Source organism: Camelus bactrianus, chromosome 1 (assembly GCF_048773025.1).
Source record: "Camelus bactrianus isolate YW-2024 breed Bactrian camel chromosome 1, ASM4877302v1, whole genome shotgun sequence".
Classification (NCBI taxonomy): domain Eukaryota; kingdom Metazoa; phylum Chordata; class Mammalia; order Artiodactyla; family Camelidae; genus Camelus; species Camelus bactrianus.
The window spans coordinates 69,580,089-69,601,632 of NC_133539.1; the positions used below are offsets into that span (position 1 = coordinate 69,580,089).

A 21,544-nucleotide genomic window follows, 5' to 3' on the forward strand; every position below is an offset into this window, starting at 1 on the left:
TATTTACTGATCTTTGCAAGCACTCCTGTTCTCCAAATCCTTACTTGGCAGCTCTGTTCTGGGAGTTTCTCTCTCATTACTCTTCCTCAACACACTCCTGGCCAAGTCGAGTCTCTGCATTCTATCTCTGCATGTCTTCCCCATTCCTCCCACCCAATGTATTTCCTTCCAGCTCAAGTAGGCAGAAAAACTTAGTATCGCCCCAATCCCTACCTGCAGGCATGCATCCCCAAATCCATCACTACTCTCAGCCAAATATAAGCACTCTTTCAGTTTCCCCTTCTTTGGAAGGAATCCAGGATTAGACAGAACAAGAATATCTTCTTATGATATGTATGTGAGTGTGTTTTCCTCCACAGAGAATAGAGTTCAGAAGGCAAGGATTTTGTCTTCCACATTCACCCAACCTAGCAAAGTGAGCCTGAGACCAGCCTTCTCCTCTACTAGGGACAGGGACAGTTCTCAGCCCCATCTATCTCTTGGTTCCTCTTCCTTGCCAAGTAAGGTCCAGCACTAGAGTTAGGGAAAAGTGCCTGAAAGACCCAGCAGGAGCTTAATAGATAGCCGCGAAATGAATGAGTCATTGAGTGAAAGGGAAACAAGAAAAGATAAAAGAATTTTGAGAGCACCCTCACCAGGATTATTTCAGTCTAGCTGAAGGGAGCTTTGAGAACCAAGCCAGTGTGAGAGATGCCAGGTGAGTGGTATAATGAAGTGTGAACATAAGGTTCTGGTAGTGGCTCTGCCTTCAATGCCATGTGGAACCTTGGGGGAAATCTCCGAGCCTCAGTTCCTCATACACCCCATCAGCCTGCCTGCAGATGGCCCAATATGGACACTGATCATCAGGTTCCTCAGAGCTTTTGACATTCATGTTTGAGGCTTCTTCCCCAAGTGCCCAGACACCCAGAGCCCCCTGGTGCCTCTGCATCTGCAGAAAGTTTTTCTTGGCTACAGTCCTGACCCGAAGACCTTCAGTGCCTGCTGGCAGAAAAGAACTCTCAGTTGTGGAAACTGGTAAACTCTACATATTTTACAGATGAGCCCAAACTCCTGATGACTCTAAATGTGGTGTGAAATGGACAGAAGTCACCGTATTGGTGTGACATGCCTGAGATAGTGTGGTCACCACCACCGCCACCCCATGCAGACACACACGTCATGGAAAGGAAGTGCCTTGGCCAATGTTGGCCCTCATCCCTTATCCCTCACTCCCAGGCCTTTTTCTGTGCTTTTCCGAATTTTTAAGGTAAGAAGTGCTCTATTTGCTGTGCAGGAAAATAGCCCATTGTCATCTAAAAGCAAAGGATACAGGGAATTATTGTTCAGTCTTGAGACCTGATTCAGCAACCAGAGCCCAGCTCTGGCTGGCTGCGACGGTCCCCACTATACCCGCAGAGGGAAAAATCTTTTCAGATTGAACAGCCACCAATCTCCTGCCACCGAAATGTGCCCCTGGGCAGGGGCAGTGATTTGGGCACTCGAGAAAACGCCCAAGTGCCTAGGTAACGGAGAGAACTGGCTGATTTTATTTGTCTTTGACTTGGTGGAGATAGTGAGGCAGCCTAGACATTGAGATGTGAGTATTTTATCTGTCAAACAATTATTCCCTGTCCTCTGATTCAGCTGGTCTCTAGCACCCTGCAAAGCCCACCACTGTTGCATCTTCTCCGAACCCCTCAGCCTCTAACTCCTCCTCTCAAACCCAAGCCCTAACAGTGAGAAGTGCCCGAACGACCAAACTAGTCCGGGTTCGCTGCGAGCCCACCGCATTTATGCGCGTGCGGGGGTGTGTGCACGCGCGCGCGGGTGTGTGGCGGGTGTGCGAGCGCGCGCGCGCGCGCGGGTGTGTGGCGGGGGCGGGCTCTGCGCCCGGGGGCAGGGCTCCGCGTGAGAGTGGCAGCTGGACTTGCCCGCTGCGAGGGGCAGGGCGCCGCAGTGCCGTAGTTGTGAGCAGCCGAGGCGCACCTCTTGGGAGTTGCGGGTACTGGGGCCGGCAGAGACCCCCGGCGCTGCCTAACCCCAACCGGGCAGCCCGAGCTCCGTGGCACCTAGTCGCGCTCCATCCCCCTCCCCAGGAGGGCTGCGCGGGCGGGAAGACGCCCAGACGCCAGCTTCGGTCCCCTTTCAGCCTCTCGGTTCCTCTTTCCACCCAAGTAAGGGAATAAGCCCCGAGGAAGGAGCGCTCCGCAGAATCGCGCAACCAAGTGTTGCATGCTGAGGTAAGACCGTGGCCGGCGCAGCGGAGGGGGTTCGGGCTGGGGGCGCGAGCTGCAGCAACTTGGAAAAGGAGGGCAAAGCCGGAGCCAGTTCCGCGGCCAGGGGCAGGAGCTGCAGCCGAGACCACGGCACCCACCCTGACGGTGCCACCTGCCGCACAGCCCTGCAGGAGATGCCCCGCTGGCAGGGTGAGGGCACGGGCAGCTGCCGGGGTGGGGCACCGACTTCCTCTTCTATTCGGAAGACCTTATGAACCTCAAAGGTGTGCGGGCGGGAGGCGGCTTGGCTCCAGGCAGTTTGCTGAAGCAACTGGTCAGTCGACCCTTCTAGACTTACCTTTGGTATCCAGTTCGCGCTCCAGGGTGTACAGGGAGGCAAAGAGCGGGGACACTTTTCCTAACATCTGGCCGCCAAAGCCTCTGACCGTCCCGCAGGGTTCCAGGACTTTGGGGGACTCCACAAAGCCCCTGGGCTAGGGGAGCACAACGGGAAGCTGAAGAGAACGCGGAGACCTTGAGAGATATACGCTACGGAAGGAGAGGAGGGTCAAGGAGGGAACGTCCGGCTGACCTGTTTAGTCTAGGAGTCACAAGATGTGTGTTCGTGTGCGTGTGTTTGTGTCTTGAGAGGCGTGCATCTAGTATCACCTGTGGGGCTTTTCAAAACTCCACCAGTCCGCTCACCCTGTATATTCGAGATTTTCTTTCTCTGGACGAGTGGACTAGAATTTGGGGAGGGGGCTGAGGAGTTCGAAAAAGCCCTACGAGTGATTCTGATGCGCTGCCCCCATCCCCGCCATCACTGCAGAGGAAAGCACGGGACAGGAACGAAGAGGCAGCTCCCAGGTGTGACGATCCAGATACCGAACTCAGAGTGACCGACGAGACCCTCCCGCACCCTCCCTCTTTACCCGGGGCGAGGCAGGAGGGTCTGCGGCAGCGCAAGGTGATTTGTGGCTGCGCCGCAGTGGCGCGCGGGAGAACTACGAACCCGCGGGCACGCTCGCAGGCCGGCGCGGGGCGGTTGTCTCCTCTGGCTTCATTAGCATACGATGACCTCGCTGTCCCGAGGAGGGCATAGGAGGGCTGTTTATCATTCTTTCATTGTGGGACTTTGGGGACTCACCTTAGTTCTGGAGGTGCGGACCAGGGGGAGTCACTGATGAGGAGCATCGGTCAGGACACAGGGCTGGGAACTGCCCCTCTGGTTCAAAAGAGGGAAACGACTTCATTATTTCAGTGCCTGGGATTCTTTGTCTAAAATACGGCCCACACAGAGCCACTTGCTAGAGCACAGGGTACCCGTCGTTGTCAACGAAGGGTTTTAGATCACAGGGGACAAATGTCTTGACTGATCACACACACACCCTACCTTTGTGCTTTATGCCCCTCTCATTCCAGGGATATGTCCTTATGTGGAAACGGACTTAGTCGTTGGTCTTGTCAAAAAGGGCTGTATTTGTCAGAGAGTCCTTTCCGAAGGTGAATTATACTCATTAAATAAAGAGGCAGCCAGAAAGCTAACTTACGTGTGGTACCTCTCCTATACGTCTTTTCTTTACCAATCACCCTTGAAGTTTATGCATAACATTGTAGGCTTTTTTTTCCTGGTAGGGGTCTGTGGGTGGGAAGCAAGTAGATGAGTCTTTCCCATCTTAAAATTTCATGTCATGTTTGGTTCAGATCAACCAGGATATGGGCAGAAAATGATAAACATCAGAGTGTCTTGGAATCTAGACTTTCAGAGATAGAGGAAGCCGCTAAGGACATCTGTTCCAACTCCCCCTCAAATCTCCGGAGTACCTTCAACAGGTGGGAGGGGGGATCCTGTCAACCTTGTACCCCCAGAGGTCCCAGGTGTGCACGCCTTAGGCTCTGCCAGGGGAAGTACCCTTAACGCAGCAGCTCTTCCCTCTACTGCCCATCCCTGGAGGGGAGGCTGCCCCTATCTCCTTCCCTGGAAGGGAAGTACTGTTTTTTGTTGTGGTAAAACTCTTTCTCAAAAAAGAAAAAATCTTACTGTATTATTACATCATTATGATATGCTTTTTTATTATAAAAGTAATTCATGTTAAATGCAGAATATTTGGGAAATTGAAAAGTGTGCAAAGAATCAAGCAGACCACCCAAAATTCCACCACTCAGATTCCACACAGCTAATATATTAGAATAGTTCCTTTCCATCTATTTTTATGCCTTGAAATTGTATAGTCCTTAGAGAACCAACATTTGCTGGGTACCTAATGTACCTTGAATATGTTAAGTATTTTATATTCAGTGTCGTTTAATTCTCAGAAGTCCTGAGGCAAGTATTAGCGTCACAGAGTTCAGGGGACTTGTCCAAGTCACACACCTGTAAGTGGCCAAGTCAGGATTCAAACCCAGGCTGTCCAACAACTGGGTGGTTGCTTCACCTCGGTAGCTGTTGCTTCTCTGCTTTTCCCCTAAGTAGTATCATAGTGAAAGTCCTTCATGGACATCATTTTCATGGCTGCCTATTATTACATTGTTGGTCATTTAAGTTGATTTCTGTGTTTAGCAACTACACGTAACTCTGAACAACATCCCTGGGCAAAGTCTTTCTGCACACATTTCCAAATACTTCCTTTGGATAGATTCCCAGAAGTAGAATCACTGGGCCAAGGGGCATGAATGTTTTAAGGCTCCTGATGTATATGACAAGCAGGTTTTGGAAAAAGATACACCAATTTCCACTTCCATCCCCTCCAGATAGTTCTGCCACAGTCAAAGCAGGTGACTTCTGGGAACTCAAATACATCAGGGCCTCACATGACCAAGCCAGACCACATAAGCATCCCTCTGGCTTCATGGGAGGCAGAATCACACACATCACCCTGCTGTATACACACAAGTGTGATTATGAAACCCATACAAATATAAGGCTATACCTATTTTTATCTGTGCAAGTATCAATTGCAGAATTCTCTGGCTTGTGTAAAATATATACATGGCATAACATTCCACTTCTCCACACAAATAATTAGAACAGCCTGCACCCCTATGAAGGTGCATCACCATCAGGCCAAATTCAGCCAGCCCAGCCAATCACATAGTGGCCATTTTCACAGAGCTGTTTGTTTACACCAAGTATCAGAATCCCACATCCAAACCACAGCGGGAATTGATGTCACTTTGTATGAAACAGAGTTCACTTGCCCAACTCCCCGTCACTCGTGGTTAGTGATGGCAAGTCACACAATAAAAAACAAGGTTATACACATCATTGAAAAAATGTCATCAGGTGAAGAAAATGTGGCCATAGAAGACAAACTGCATTAGGCAATACAAAAAGACACAAAGGTGACATTTTCAACGAAAACTAATTGGTCCTAGCTATGAGTTTTCCTTAGGGCTGTTTTTGCCCCATAGCCACCTCTGCCAGCAGCAGTGGGCTTAGTAGCCTTGGAATATAGTCCATTGTTGTAAAGAGGAATACATACCAATTGAGCCACCACTATGAGATCTACTTATTTAAGACTCGGCTCAGGTCTTAAAACATCCTTCTGGGAAGCCTTCCACAACTGCTATTCTGGGTTAGAGCCCTCTCTGCTGGACTCATTGCACCTGTGTATACACTTAGCTCCCTATGGTGAAATCACTTACCTGCACACCCCCTACTAAACTGAGAATTCCCTGAAGGTACAGCTAGCCCCGCACACCTAGCACCAAGCTAGTACTTACGCAGAGTAAACAATCCAGTGCAATAAATGGACAAATAAGAATTTTCCAGGTACTTTATGTGCATTTCTCTTTCAAGCGCACCTTTATTCTGCTCACATTGGTCAGTCTCAGAAATGCACCTGAAAGCTGTGTATTTCCACATGTGACTCCTTCCATTTTCATTCAGTTCATTAAAATTAAATTTAAAATTTCAGTTTCTCAGTCACACTAGTCACATTTCTAGTGCTTAAATGCCACATATGACTGCCATATTAGAGAATGCACATATAGAACATTTCCCTCATTGCAGAAAGTTCAACTGGACAGTGCTGGTTAGATTGGAAGCTTGGTGCTGGCAGGGGTGTGAATTTGTTTTCCACCATATCCCCTGCAACCAGCATAGTGATTGGCCAGAGGAGGACAAAGGGGGGGAAAGGAGGAACGGTGGTAGTAAATGTAGCAGGAGCACTACCATTTATTGGACACCTGCTCTGTGCCCCACATTGTGTTATATTTTGTACATGCATTGTCTTCGTATTCACATCACTACAAGCCTGGTAGTAACCTTACTTCGCAAACAGGGAAACTGAGTTCAGAAAGTTTAAGTGGTCACAAAGCTAGTAGTAGAGAGGCTGAATTTTAACTCAGTCCCCTATGATTTCAAAGCCAATTTTCTTAGGCTTTTTACTTTACTGCCTCATTAAATGTCATCTGTGGTAACAGATGTGAATTGTCATCCTCTTGGCTTCCCAGGAAGTCAGAGAAAGGGTACTTCTGAAGGCTTCCCAAGGGAAATATTGGTGTAATTTGCAAATGGTAATGGCATTTCAAGAATGTAAAATTTTGCATGGAGGCTCCAGAGGCTTTGTCCCTGGATAGGTGAGGTAGGGACAGTGTGACCTGATCAGAGGGACAAAACCTGGGAGAGCAGGCCAGCCAACCGCCACCACCCATGCTCCTCCTCAGGGAGGCCTGTTGTCAGCCCTGGAGGGAGAGAAATGCTGGCTTGATTAGGATCCCACAGCCAGTTATTGGCATAAACTGCCTCTTAACTCCCTGGCCAGTGCTCCTCCCACTGTTCCATCCTGCCCCATAGGCCTCTGGCTCCAGCATCCTCACTATCAGTATCACTCTTGCCCCAGTTTTGTCTAATTTCTTTATTCTTAATGAATAGAATACAGAATTTCAAGGGAGGCTTAATCAAGTACCAAGCAGAGTGAGATTATCACTCCCTTCATTCTACATCTCCTGTTTCTGTCAAAACTCTGTAAGGCTGAATTAGGCATCTATACTAGTAACATCTGTTGAGTTTAGTATCAGCTGAAAAAACCCCACGTCTCTCTTAAACTTGCTCTTGAACTGTATCTCCCGCCCTCACGCCCCCACACCTGCCATACATGTATACATGCTACCTGGGACCCAAATACAGAGCCCTTGCATTTATCCCCAGTTTTATCATGTTTAATTCAGTCTATCTTGCCAACTTGCTCAGATATTTCTGGCTTTGGTTCTGTCATCTAGTATTAATACTGTCCCTTCCAGCTGGTTTCCTGATCTGATGAGTATGACCTCTTCAACTAAGTCATCAAAAAGATGATGAACATGACAGCGTTCTGAGGCATCCCACTATATGTTCCTGAGAGATAGATGTTAATTCAATAAATAAACAGCACTTATTAAGAACGTTTGTTCAACTTACTGTACCTATCAGTATACATTTCTTCATTTTTTTCCAAAGATTATCAGAGGAATCTTATCAAGGGTCTCGATAAAGTCCAGATACTCTCCATCACTGGTATTTCCCTGATCTGCCTGCCTGGTAACTTTGTCAAAGAGGCAATTTTGTTACTCTGACGTAAACCACTAGCAGTTAACTCGTGTTGGTTCCTTGAGATCACAATTCCAGTCCTAAAAGCTCATTCCATATCTTGTTCCACAATGTCTCCTGGGATTAATATCAACCCCTTAAGAAATTTTCACAAGTTACTTTTCCATTTTAAAAAGTAGAATTGTATTTGCCATGAGGGTGATGGTGGTGGTGGTGGTGGTAGTGATGGTGATGGTGATGACAGTGATGATGATAGTGGTAGTTGGTGATGATGGTAATGGTAGTTCACGGTAATGGTGGTTGGTGGTGGTGGCTTCCTTACTCTATGATTCTGAACACATTAAGGAGACTGGTCTAGTGCTCTCAACTGCATGTTGTCTTAGCACCCTGGGATATTATTCAGTTAGGCAAAAAGATTGTATTAATTTAAGGCAGATCTCAGAGTCTCTAGCATCATTGAAAATGAGATCAGAGAAGGTACCAAGAAAGCATTTGTTCCCAGGCTTCTCCATCTAAAGTGGAAGTGTCCTGTGTGGGGTCGCACATCCAGGACAGTCACCAAGGTGTCACCACTCTTCCCTAGTGCTTTCTCCAGGGACTTCCCCTTCTTTCCATCTTCAATTCTAGCCTAAGGCTTTGTTTCCTGCAGAAATGTCCATTTGTTCCCTTGGAATTAGCCTCTTAATCATTGATGTCTCAGTAAGAATTAAAGATTCTTTCCTGGTATTATGACTTAAAAGGAGAAAGGAGGAGCAAACTTATTTTCCAAGTGGAAAATGGAGACAAAAATTCTCCATGACAGGACAGGTGCACAGAGAGAAAAGGTCAAAGTAAGAAAAGACTCTTCTTTTTTAATAATAAAAATCACAATAATAATAACTGTCCTTTACACATGTGCCACACTTGGAAGATAGCAGTGTATTCATATCCATGATCTCTCCTGACTCTAATCATAGGCGTGAGGCAGGGAGCATGGATGTTACCGGCCTGATGTGGCTAGTGTGGTTTCACCAGTGTGATTTCACCAAACAGAGGCCCTAAAAAGTAAGAGTCTGCTGTGGCAAGAAAAGGGAAGAAAGATAAAACTCAGTGGCCATGCAGCAGCTGACAAATCCTGGATCTGCCTGCCCAGCTAACCATTTGGGCCCGTCACTCCTTTCAGTGTGGTCTGCATGGAGTTTTCTCCTTGCTTACAGCATAAACAGTGCCATCTACACAGGAACCAAGTTTTCACCTTCCTATTGGCTGATCTGGTGTGAAAGTACCAAGTGGCCAGAGGTCGGTAATGCCACTTTTACACTTAGATGCTGAAATTGTTGAAATATTTTGACCCCAGAGTTTTCATTCCTTGCAGAATTTCTTCACCTCTCTGCTCTGGGACAGCTGCCTACAGCACTTTACCAGCTGCCTTGGTGTCTCTGCTTTTCAGTTAATGCGAAAGAGCTGGAGAAATCTCTCTTAATCCCCCAGAGAGCCAGAGTGTTCCTTCCAGCATCCTTGACAACCACACAAAACGGGTGCTATCATCTGATGCCCCATCCCAAGTTCTCATCAATAAGGATGTCCTTGCTCCCCAGAACCTGACCCCAGGACACCCACTGATAGAAATTAGTCCTGCCCTTCTCTCATGCCAGGATGTCCAGCAGGCTTTGATCACAACATGATCTTTCCTGACAGTAGAAAGCCAGTAGCCATATGTTTCTATAAACGGGGGAAATTCCTGCTCTGCCCCAAAGTCCTCACTGTTCCTAATCCTTAAATCATGCAAATCTTGGCAAACACATTTCTGAGTAGATTCACTCAATCATCTGGCCAGCGTTTAATCGACAAATATGTATTGAGCACCCTCTCTGTGCTAGGCATAGGCTAGTTTCTGGGGATAGGACCACCTGGGTTTCCAGGAGCTAGGTGGAACCAGGTAGAACAGAGCCAGAAACAGAAACCATGCAGCATTGTCTTTAGATGAGCATCAGTGCAGGGTCACCTCCCCAGCCTAGGAAGGGATTGGACCAAGGAGGTCAGTTAATGCTCTCTGAAGCAGATGGGCTTCAGCTAAAATTGAAGGGATGGCTAGAGGTTAAGTGAAGAAGTGAGTGTGGGTAACCCATTCTAGGTAGAGGGAACAGTATAAGCAAGGGCTCAGAGGCAGTTCTTGTCTACAGTGTTGCTGGAGCAAAAAACCACGTTAAGAAGTGATATGAGATGAGTCTGGAGATGTGGACAGGAGGGTCTTGTCTGCCAAGTTAAAGAATGTCTTATAGACAGTTAAGGGAGCACTGAGAAATTTTAAATGGGAACTGACGTGGTCAGATTTTAACCTTAACGCAATCCCTCTAGCTGCGGTGTTGGGGGCGGAGGAGACAGGAAGCAGGGCTGCCACCTGGGAGGCTTTTGTGGGAAGTTAGGTAACACACGGGCTGAACAAGGTAGTACAGATGGAGGGAGAGACAGAATCAGGAAAAAGCTGATAAGCAAGTGGGTGGGAAAGGTGGCGAGGGAGGCAGAGGAGCCTGGGGCAGTTCCCAAGCTTCTACCTTACATATCTGGGAGGATAGTGGTTCCATCGGCCACTTGATCCAGGATCAAGGGACAGGAGCAAGAGCAGGGTTATTAATGAGTTCAGTCTGAGACATGCTGAATTTGAAGTGTCAGTGAGAGGTCCAGATGGAGATGTCATTGACAGAAGAGCTATGTGGCTGGAGACCCAGGCTGGGGAGGCTTGAATATAAGTGGTTGGTGAAACCACGAGAGCCGAGAGCTGATGAGATCATGGGAGAGTCAGTTTTCATTTTGTCTTGATACGTGTGTTGCCAGTATCTGAAAGATCCACGTCAAGGAGATTCATGCCTGTTTAACAAGGGGAGGAGACTTCTCAAAGCATTGAAGCTGTACTGGTAGCCATCTGCTGACCCAGCTGGGTCAGTGTCCACCTCTGCCAGGTGAATGGTCAAATATAGGAGTTTTTACAGAAATTCTTGTTTTCCTTTTCCACATTAGAACTTCACAAATTCATCAACATGGTCCTTTTCTCTAGACCAGTACTTCTCAACATATCACCTACGAAACTGTGTAAACTACCAATTTTGGGTCCCTATCCGGGAGATGCTAATTTAATTGGTCTGGCGTCAGGGCTGGGCCTGGGCATTTTTTTTTTAAAGGTCCCCAAGTGACACCAGTACTTAGCAGAGTTAAGAACCATTGTTACACAAGAAGTTCCCTCAGTGATTTCTCAAATTACAGGGTTTTTAATTCCTTACCTCCTCTGGCAAATCTCCTATGACTCCATTACAATTTCTCTAAAAACTGCTTTAACGTGACAGAACCTACACTGGACACTACACTCTGGCCATGGCCTTGTGCACACTGTCCCAGTCTTTGTATTCAACAGATATTTCTCCTTCGTGCCTGCAAGGCTCATGGGAAACTTTGTCAAATATCCTGTGTTTACAACCTCTGTCTGTCACATTCTCTGAGTTACATAACTAACATATCCTTCAAAAAGACTTAAAAATCACCTGCTATGACTTCTGAGTGAACCTTAGTTAGTTCAAAGGGATCATTGCTTTTCTTTTTTGTTTGTTAGTTTTTTTGTTTGTTTTTGTTTTTTGACTTTTTTTTTAATTGAAGTATAGTTGACATACAGTGTTCGTTTCAGGTGTACAGCATAGCGATTCAGCTTTTGTATATACATTACAAATTGATCACTACGGTAAGTCTAGTCATCACCCGTCACCACGATGAGTTGTTGCAATATTACCAGCTAGATTCGCCCTGCTGTTCATTCCATCCCTGTGATTTATTTATTTTATACCTGGCAGTTTGTATCTTTTAATTCCCTTCACCTATTTTGCCCATCCCCCAAACCCTCCCCTCTGGTGACCACCAGTTTGTTCTCTGTATTTAGGAATCTGGTTCTGTTTTCTTCTGTTTGTTTTGTTTCTGTGGTGGATCATTGCTTTTCTAAATGCTCACAAGGCAGCACCCAGCCCAGCAGTTCTCAAATTTTCATTTACATTAGAATTGACTGGAGACTTTCCCTTCAGAGATTCTGATTCTGAGGTAGGGGCTGGAGGCCCAGACCCAGAGCGGTAGGGTGGGAGCCCAGATTTTCACCAGCATTTCTAAGTTAAGGTGGCAGGGGCTGCAAAGAATGGGAGAAAATATTTGTAAATCATATATATGAAAGGGGATTGATATTCAGAATATATAGAGAACTCGCAAAACTCAACAACAATAAAACAAACAGTTCAACTGAAAAATAAGTAAAGGATTTGAAAAACATTTCTCCAAAGAAGATAAACACATAGCTGATAAGCTTATGAAAAGATGCTCAATGTCACTAATCATTAGGATAATGCAAATCAAAATCACAATAAGACACCACTTCAAATCCATGAGGATAGCTACTATCAAAAAAACAGAAAATAATAAATCTTGCTGAGGCTATAGGGGAATTGGGACCCTTGTACACTGTTGGTGTGATTGTAAAATGGTGCAACCACTATGGAAAACAGTATCTCAGTTCCTCAAAAAATTAAAAATAGAATACCATATGATCTAGCAATTCCACTTCTGGGTATATACCCAAAAGAACTGAAAGCAAGAACGTGACAAGATATTTGTAATACCCGTGAGCACAGCAGCATCATTCACAATAGCCAAAAGGGGGAAGCAACGCAAGTGTCCATCATTGACTAAGTGGGTAAACAAAATGTGAAATATGCATAAAATGAAGTATTATTCAGTGTCAAAAAGGAATGAAATTCTAACGCTACAAATGGATGACCCTTGAAAACTTTATGCTAAGTGAAATAAGCCAATCACAAAAGGCAAAATGCTGTGATCCCACTCATATGAGATATTTAGAATAGTCAAATTCATGGAGACAGAAAGTAAGATGATAGTTACCAGGGGCTGATGGGGAGGGAAGAAGGGGGTGTTATCATTTAGTGGTACAGCATTTCAGTTTTTCAAAATGAAATACATCTGTGGATGGATGGTGGTGGTTTTGAAACAACAATGTGAATATACTTAATGCCACTGAACTGTACATTTAAAAATGGTTAAAATGGTAAATTTTGTTAAGTATATTTTACCACCATTTAGAAAAGTAAATATAGGTATAGCTAAGTGACAGGGGCTGTAGGAGTGCTAGGTAGGTAGCTGATGGAAGACACATCTCAATCGCATTCCTGCCTCCTCGGACATGCGCTGGCGAGCACACATGGTCATGGGCCGTGGGGCTCACTTTCACTCAACACATGGTGGAAGTTTATGAAAACAATATTTAGTAGTTCAAAATTAGGGAGATAAGTCAGAATACAACACTAATGTCTCCCTAATAAATAAACAGTATTTTTTAAAAAGGGAGAAACCTTTTCAGAAAATCTCCAAGTTGTATTTACAGAGATTTAAGAGGATGCAGCAGGAACTATCAAAAGGGAGCAATTTGAGATTAGGAAAATTGACCTCCTTTAAAATGAAAAATATTTTACAGAGTTAAAATCATACACTGGAAACATGAACAGTAAAACAATGCAGAAAACTAAAGATGAATGTAAATTCTCACAGTACTGATAGAAAACATAAAGAAATGAAATAATGAGTGAAAAAAAATGGGGGCTAGAATTCAGCACATTAAATCTAAATAGATAGCATTTTTCAGGAGAAGAGGAAATGGAAGATGAGTTATAATAAAAATATAGAAAAATATTTTCCTGTTTTCAGTTCAAAATAGTTCATTGTGTACAAGGGAAAATTAAAAGTATATTCTAGTGAAAGTCATTTATGTGAATTAAAAAAAAATCTGTTGCTATACAATCAGAAAAGTAATATTTTATTAAAAAAAAAAAGCATGTGCTAGACATTCTGTAACACCAGATGTCAGAAGGAAGTTGATATATGACTATAAAATTTTGAGGTAATAAGATTGTGACTCAGAAGTCTGTATTCAGCAATCTGTGAAGTAAAAGGAAATATAATCTCGGACCAAAAATGATGTACCCAGAAAACAGACCTCTGGAATCCTTTACTGAAAAAAGTATTCATCAGAATACTCTGATCAATAAGGAAATTGATGAACATTAAAATTTAGGAATGGAGAAGATGTGATAAAAGAGATATGAGGTGAAAAATGAAACCAAACATAGACTTAATGTTTAAATGTTATTAATATGGTTATGAAACAATGCAACTGTCAAAAATCATTCTAAATAAAAAGATACACAAGAAATTTAATAATAATAAAAAAAACCATAAAGAGCAGATTTCCTCATTTTGTATCATGGTTGACATTGAGTATTGTTTCATTGATGACATAGTTAAAGAAATATAAGTTTAAATAAATTTTTAAATAAGAAAGAGAGTAGATGAATATAAAACTAGAAGTGCCATGTTTAACTTCAAAATTAGGAGGAAGATTTGGAATGTTATAGCCAAGGTTAAAACCTAATACAGCAAATAGCAAGGAAACATTTTTTTTTTTAAAGTATAAAATAAGATGACAGAAGTGAGGTCAAACAAATTATCACAGTAAGTGAGAATGGTTTGATCATTTCTATTAAAAGATGAAGGAGCATGGATTGGGCAAAAACTAATTCTAAATATATGCTGTTTTAAACAAAATGGGACAGAAAGGAGTGGGAAAAAGAGTATACATTTACCAGGGAAACGTAAACCAAGGGAAAAAGGAAGAGAAATATTAGTATTAGACAAAGTAGAAATTAATGCAGGAAACATTGAGTGATGTATTAAATGTGGCTAACAGATACAATCCATTAAAAGACATACTACATATGAATATTTTTATTCTAAATAACAAAAAAATCACAATATGTAAAATAAATCTGTCAAAATACAATCACAGAGAGAGACAACTTACTTCTATCAATCTTCAACATATTGAGGGACAAAAACAAACGAGTGTATAAAGAATTTTGAGGATGTAAGGAGCTTGACACAATGGACATATACTCCTTCACATTCAAGAATGAACATACATCCTCACTTATATGTGGTATCTTAAAAAAAAGGACACTTACAAAACAGAAACAGACTCACAGACATAAGGAACAAACTTATGGTTACCAGGGGGTAAAGGGGGTGGGAAGGGATAAATTGGGAATTTGAAATTTGCTCCTCTTGGGGAGTGATGGAAATGTTAGCTATCTTGATTGTGGTGGTTTCATGGATGTATACATCTATCAAAATTCATCAAATTGTACATCTGAAATATGTGTAGTTTACTGTATAAGAACCATACCACAATAAAAGAACGAACATATATATATTTAAATGTTTATGAAGTATTGAGAAATTTGGGTCACATTGTAAAGAAAATTGTGAGACCTTCCAAAAAAGTGGAACTTGTTGTGGCTGTAAGAGGAAAAAAAAACTAGAGTTACTCTAAGATAATATATTCTAGGAGCTTGATGTTGCCTGGGATTTGTACACATCCACCTGACGCTATTACTTCAGCATTCAGGGAGAACAGGGCCCAAGGCCTGTTATTTGATAAGCATCAAGTCCATAGATTGCTTCCTCCTTCAAGAATGAATAAAGACTAAAACAGAGAGGAACTAAGGAAAATGCAACACAAAAGAATAGTGTAGAGAAGGAAAATGAATGCATTCCTCCAGCTGGACCTAAAGGAATATTATGGAGACTAGAATCCTCTTAGAAGGGCAAGAGGCCATGGCCTTTACAAACCAGAAGAGAATAAGAAAAGGCTGAGGTGATAATGAAATATAGTATACAAAGACATGAATGACTGAAAGGATGGCAAAGAAAGTAAAACACAACAGAATTAAAATCTATCAGGTGGAACTAATAGCAGAGTTTAATCTATAGAAAATCAAATCAAGTATGCAGAGGAAGCAATGTTATAAATGGTAGGCAATCAGTACTGAAGCCAATAAAAAAAGATATGTCAATTATTGTAAATCCAGTTTTTAAATTGCATGCAAAAGTAAAATATATTCAAAGAGATGACATGTATTGTTGCACAAAATTATTAGACTGCAAATTGAGGTTTAAAACCCCAGATAACATATTTAAAAGCCTGACAAGGCTGGCATTTCTCTGGAGAATATAGGCGAGGATAGGACAGTGAAAAGTATATGCTCTGAGTTCCTTGGTTCAACTATGAGAGATTCATTTTGTTCTTGACATTTAAATTTAGAAAATAATAGTTACAGAATTCCTTTTTCCACTATTCTGTCTTCCAAACCAAGGGGTCTAAGAAAACATACCTCATATGACAAAGGACAAGAAATAAAGGAGACAGCAAGGAAGCATTAAAAGAAAAATGAAAAGGAGCATAAAAATGAGATCAAATACTTCAATTATAACAACTAACATAAATAAACTAAAGGACCCATTTTTAATAAAGTTCTTCATTTTGGATCCCAAACTAAAATTCAACCATATGTTGTTTACCATTGTCATCCCTAATACAAAATAAGATACAAAAAAGAAAAATACTGAGAAAAGGTATAGCAGGCAGATAACAACAAACACTAAAGCAGAAGTCGATATTAATGTAAGACAAAAATGCAACTCAAGACAAATACTTTAAATAAGATAATGAGGATGGTTTTATATCCATGAAGAGGCCAATTCACAATGCAGATAGACTGTTATGGAAATGTATGCACCAATAAATATTGATAGATGCAAAACTAATGTTGCATCCAAAGCACAATGTGGTAAAAGATTTCAAAATGCCAGTCTAGGGCTTTCATATATCAAGTAAACAAACAAAAATAATATAAATACAGGAATTATGTAATATTGTGAATATGATTTTAAAAATACATCTATATAATACTCAAAATACAGAGAATGAAATTTCTTTTCCAGGGCTCATCAAACAAAAATTAATTCTGTATTAGGTTACACATCTCTGCAAGTTCCTCAAAGCAGAAATAATGAATGTCATAGTTTCTAACTATTAGAAATGAATAATAAAAAGTAAATAACAACATGGGGACAAGTAATAAATTACAGTCCATTTATGTCATAAATGACTAGGAAGCCATAGAAAACAATATTATATGTAGAACGTTTAATAACACCAAATAATGGTCACCTTATACAAATAAGTGAAAACAAAATCAAATGAAGCTTAAAATTTAAAAATAAGTGTATGCATACATACATGGGTTAATTCTAGAAATAATTTACAGCAAAATGTTCACTGTGGTTATAATTAGTGGTGAGATTACATGTGATTTCTATTTTAAAATCATATTAAAATATGACTTGGATTCTTGGCTTAGATTATTATTATACTCACACTGTTTAGAATTTGTAGAATCCATATTCTTCTGATTTTTTGTAATAATAAAAACAAGATTAGATTTGTCTCTAGATCTTTGGGTTTCTGTTGTTGCCAGTGTTCTCCAAAATTCTTCATAGATCACCAGAAGTGGTTCAGTAACATGATCATCCTTGTCCCAAGCAGTACCAATCTGATTTTTACTCTTCTTGCTCTAAAATTAACCAGTCCACTCCCCAAACTTCCCTCAGCCTTTGTTTGGCGGGAGTGTTTTGAGTTAGTTTGTTTCTTTGTTTTTGTCACTTAATATTCTCATATCATTTTGAGCAATTTTTTCACGATGTAATTCATATAGATGTGTACCGTCTTCCTGTATATTCCTTGATTGCGTGCCTTTCCTTTTCTTTATCACTAAATGTTCTTTTCACATGTGAACCCATAGGTTAGTCCTGCAGGCCCTTTTTTTTTTTTTTTTAAAGAACCATTCCTTTTTCCTCTCATGTCTGCTTTAATCTAAAGGTCCTGGCTCTTTATTACAACCAGGCTTCTCCTTGACAATCATAACCTCTGAGCTGGAGTGGCTTCTTTCTTCTAAGCTATCTCTTATGCCTACTTCACCCTTCTGCAAGCAGGGTCTTTCTGCTGGTCAGAGTGAGGTCCAGAGGAGTTCATTCAGTAAAGTTTCTTCACTCCATGGCAACAGGGAAATAGAAACACTTGTCTGATGCTCTACTTTTAGCCAAATGAGGCTTTCTGCAAGCATTTAACCAATACTAGTTCCCTTTCACTGTTCCAACTTCCTTTGTGCCAGAAGAGTAGTGGCTAGGAATGTACCCTGCATTTCCCCCTTGTGGTCAAGTGGCTGGTAGAAAATGCTCATGATGATACCACACGTGTTCCTTGCCCTTTTCTGCTCACTCATGAGATATTTTAGGTGCTCTGTCTTTAGGTCATGAATTCCCATCATAAACCAGTTTTTGGTCCAAAGCCTACATATTGCCATGTAGACAATACCAGCCCTTAAATACAGTTTTTAGTACTCTTTGTAATCATGTATACATGTGTGTGTATTTGTATGTGTCACTGGCATCTCACCTCTCCTGTTTGTCTTTGCTTTACCAGCAGTTCTACACTCTGGATAGATTCATGATATTATTCCAGCTCTTTGATTGTTTTCCCCATCAGCCTCTAGGCAAATACATGCCCCTCACCATGCCCATGAGTTACAAGCCTTTTATTACTAGGTATGAACTCTCCCTTTCAGCATATGGTAACTCATGACCCAGAAAGCTACATCCAGTGTTGACATTGTTTGCTTCCATTTTATCTCAGAATCCCGACTCAGCATAAAGGATAGAGGCCAACACCATCCCTATTCCCCAGTTTTCACTTTCTTGTCCAAAACTAGTGGGACATTGGGTCAGACTAGATGATAAAGAATGCCTTGAATGCCTAGAAAAGGAACTGGGCACAAACTGATAGTGAATAAGAAGTAATTCTTGGTTCTTGAGAAAGAAAATAATTGAAACTAGTGGTTTTCATAAAGTATTCTTATGCAGAACAGACTGGAATGGAGTGACCCAGTTATGAAGACTAGAGGCAGATGCAGGGGCCAGTTAGCAAGCTGTTACCCAGAAATTAGGGTGCTGTCACATGGAACGAAATGAAGGGACAGAGCTGAGAGGTAATACAAAACAAAACTTGGTAAGTTGGTTTCTGGTTTGGTATTGAAATTTTGGGAGGAGGAAGGAAGTTGAAAGTAAATAACACCAATTATCAACCCGCTGAATGTGGAGAATAATATTTCCATTGAAAAAGTTAAGAAAATCTGTGTTATTTAGTTTTTGAGGTGGAGATAAGAGGAAGATAAGTTTGAGAGTAGATCTATTTATATATTTTAAAGTCATACCTTGTAAATGGTTGGAGGACTGTATAAATGCATGTGATTCCATCAGCAGCAGGATGTCTTTCTGACCAAACTAAACTCAGTAAATGATGTCATGCTCTGATCAAAACAGTTAGTCAATTAAATCAAATTATTTTTTTCTTTCTACTTCTTCTTTAGTCAGGGCTAGTTTCTATTGGCTATTTTTGTCTAGTTCAAAGTGATTCACCCAGGGAGCCTAGTCCCTCCAACTGCACTGTAATTTATTAAACATTCAGCCAAATGACTAACTCTGTGCTCATCTCCCAAATCCTCCAGTGTTCTAATCTAGCTCATGCATCCAGCCACTCTTAAACACTGCAGGCAGAAATTGCCACAAATTTCCCATGTCATAGTTTTCTGCTTTATTCATTAATTGCTTCTGAGGGGTGAGGGTAAGAATGTACTCCATTTCATCTTTTACAGCTGGTCCTGAAAAGCATCATCGTTCCCTTCCATCCTCTTCCTTAAATAGAGAGCTAAGATTTTTCATCCCTAAATTCGTATCTTCTCTCATCTTAACCTCTTTCTCCATTATATGAGGGCATTCAAAGTATCAGGCAATCTTGGCACATTTCCCTGGACCTAAAAAAGAAGCGAAGGCACTTAGCATCCACTGAACTCTGTGTGCCAGGCACTGTGGTGGGAAATATGTATTCACTGTGTTTTATCCTATTCTGTAAGGTGATAACCACTGTTCCCATTTTCCAGCTGAAGAAGCTTGGACCGAGAGAGATTAAGTAAGAATAAGTAATGGATTTCTACTGTATAGCACAGGGAATAAAGATATTGAACATATCTTGTAATAATTTTAATGAGATTATTATGAATAAGAATATGAAATAAAAAATTCATATTCTTTAATGAGAAGGAATATGAAAATGAATATATTTATATATATATGCATGACTGGGACTTTATGTTCTACACCAGAAGTTGACACATTGTAACTGAGTATACTTCAGTAAAATAAAATTTTTTAAAAAAGAATAAGTAATGGACTCAAGACCACAAATCTAGGAAATGGTCGTGGATGAGATGCAGACCCAGGTTTGATGGATTCCTGGGCTATACTCTTTTCTGTTTTCTGGCAGATCTAGATGTCCAGGTGTAGAATATTGCCGGCATGTTTTTCTCCACATCTGAAGCCAGGGCTACAGAGGAACAGTCGAGAAGTGCTTTACACCTCACAGGCCCCGATGTATAGGTCTCCTGACACTTCACCCACTCCCACCCCATACACACTCTCGAGTGAACAGGGCTCGTGGGTTTGGAAGATTTAGGGGAAATGAAATGTCACGCTCCTAATTTGTTTGAACTAAGGAATCTATCAGCTACAATTTTTACTGAAATGGAAAATGTGAGAAATAATTTTATAGCATAAAGAAAGTCTGTTAAATTTAGACCCCTATTAGGAGTCTTGATGTTTTGATTTCCACGGTTCCTCCCTCTAGTGCAAGCATGTCAGGTGCACTTAGTAAAACCAGAGTCTGTTCTTCCTCTGCCCTTCTCAATCAGCCATGTGAGCATCGTCGTGAGCTGAGCTCTCCTATCTGAGCGGCACAGTGCTTAGTGCATGCTGCCTGCTACCACAGCTTTTAGGGAAGCTATGTGGTGTCCCCAGTGGACCGTCAGTTCACTGAGAGCTGAGTCAGTCATATTTCATCTCTGCAACCCTCATAGCTCCTAGGAGAGTATTTTACACATATGAAGAAGTGGGTAAATGCACAAGTATAATTGCCTTTGGAACATCATTATTTTAACCAAACTTTATAGGAAAAAAATAGGATAAATAGAAGATAGAATAGGATTTCAAGTTAGAAAAAATCCACTATGATGTGTAGAATAGCAATTCTGGTGAAGGTAATTCATTTATTTAACTACGGTATATATGATGTATGTGTAGCTAACAAACACTGAAATTCACATATACACATATGATCCTCATAAAGTACAGGAAGACATATGCACGTTGTTCATACTAAAAGCCCACACACAATACACATGTTCACATGTTGTACACACAGACTTATGCTCCATACAACTGCCTGGATATCTACCTTCAAGTCAATGTGCTATAAGGCTCAATCTGTAACCAATGTAGGTAAACTTGGGGAAGACTGACTTGAGTTGGGCCAGAAAAAATAGAAAAATGATGAAAATAAGAAATTTACTTTATATTTTTTAAATTATATAAATAATGTATTACCTTTCTAAGAAGAAAAAAACATTACAGATAATAGAATCCCAACTTCTAATTTCTATGTGCCCTTTAGAGGTAACAATTATGGTGTTTTGTGTGCATCCTTTTATGTTTCTCTTTTTTGTGGTTACATATATTTGTACCATTGCTTATAATTTTAAGTTTTTTCTAAAATGCTGTTTACTTCTACTGGTTCTAATAGTCACAAAAACTATGTAAGGGAGATCCCATTATTCTCATCTTACAAATGAGGACACTGGGTTCAGATGGACTAAGATTTTAGAATTTTTCCAAGGTCACATAGCTAGACTGTACCAGAACTAGACTGAGTCTTCCTTTCCATGAGTAAGATAGTTCTTCGTTTATTCAGGTTTTCCTTTCTGTCCCTCAGTAAATTTTTATAGACTTCTCC

General features: G+C 41.4%; 1 protein-coding gene across 8 annotated transcripts in view; it reads left to right on the top strand.

Moving 5' to 3' along the window:
• The first annotated feature begins 1,880 nt into the window (after positions 1 to 1,880).
• Positions 1,881 to 21,544, top strand: part of DGKG (diacylglycerol kinase gamma) — a 201,404-nt gene continuing 181,740 nt past the window's right edge. For 4 of the 8 annotated variants that reach the window (XR_012507846.1, XR_012507847.1, XR_006726462.2 and 1 more), the window contains exon 1: positions 1,884 to 2,222. The gene's annotated coding sequence lies outside the window, so the exon portion shown is untranslated. Of the gene's footprint in view, positions 2,223 to 21,544 lie in introns of all 8 variants that reach the window. The other 4 variants (XM_045519747.2, XM_010959201.3, XM_045519746.2 and 1 more) reach the window with 3 other exon arrangements.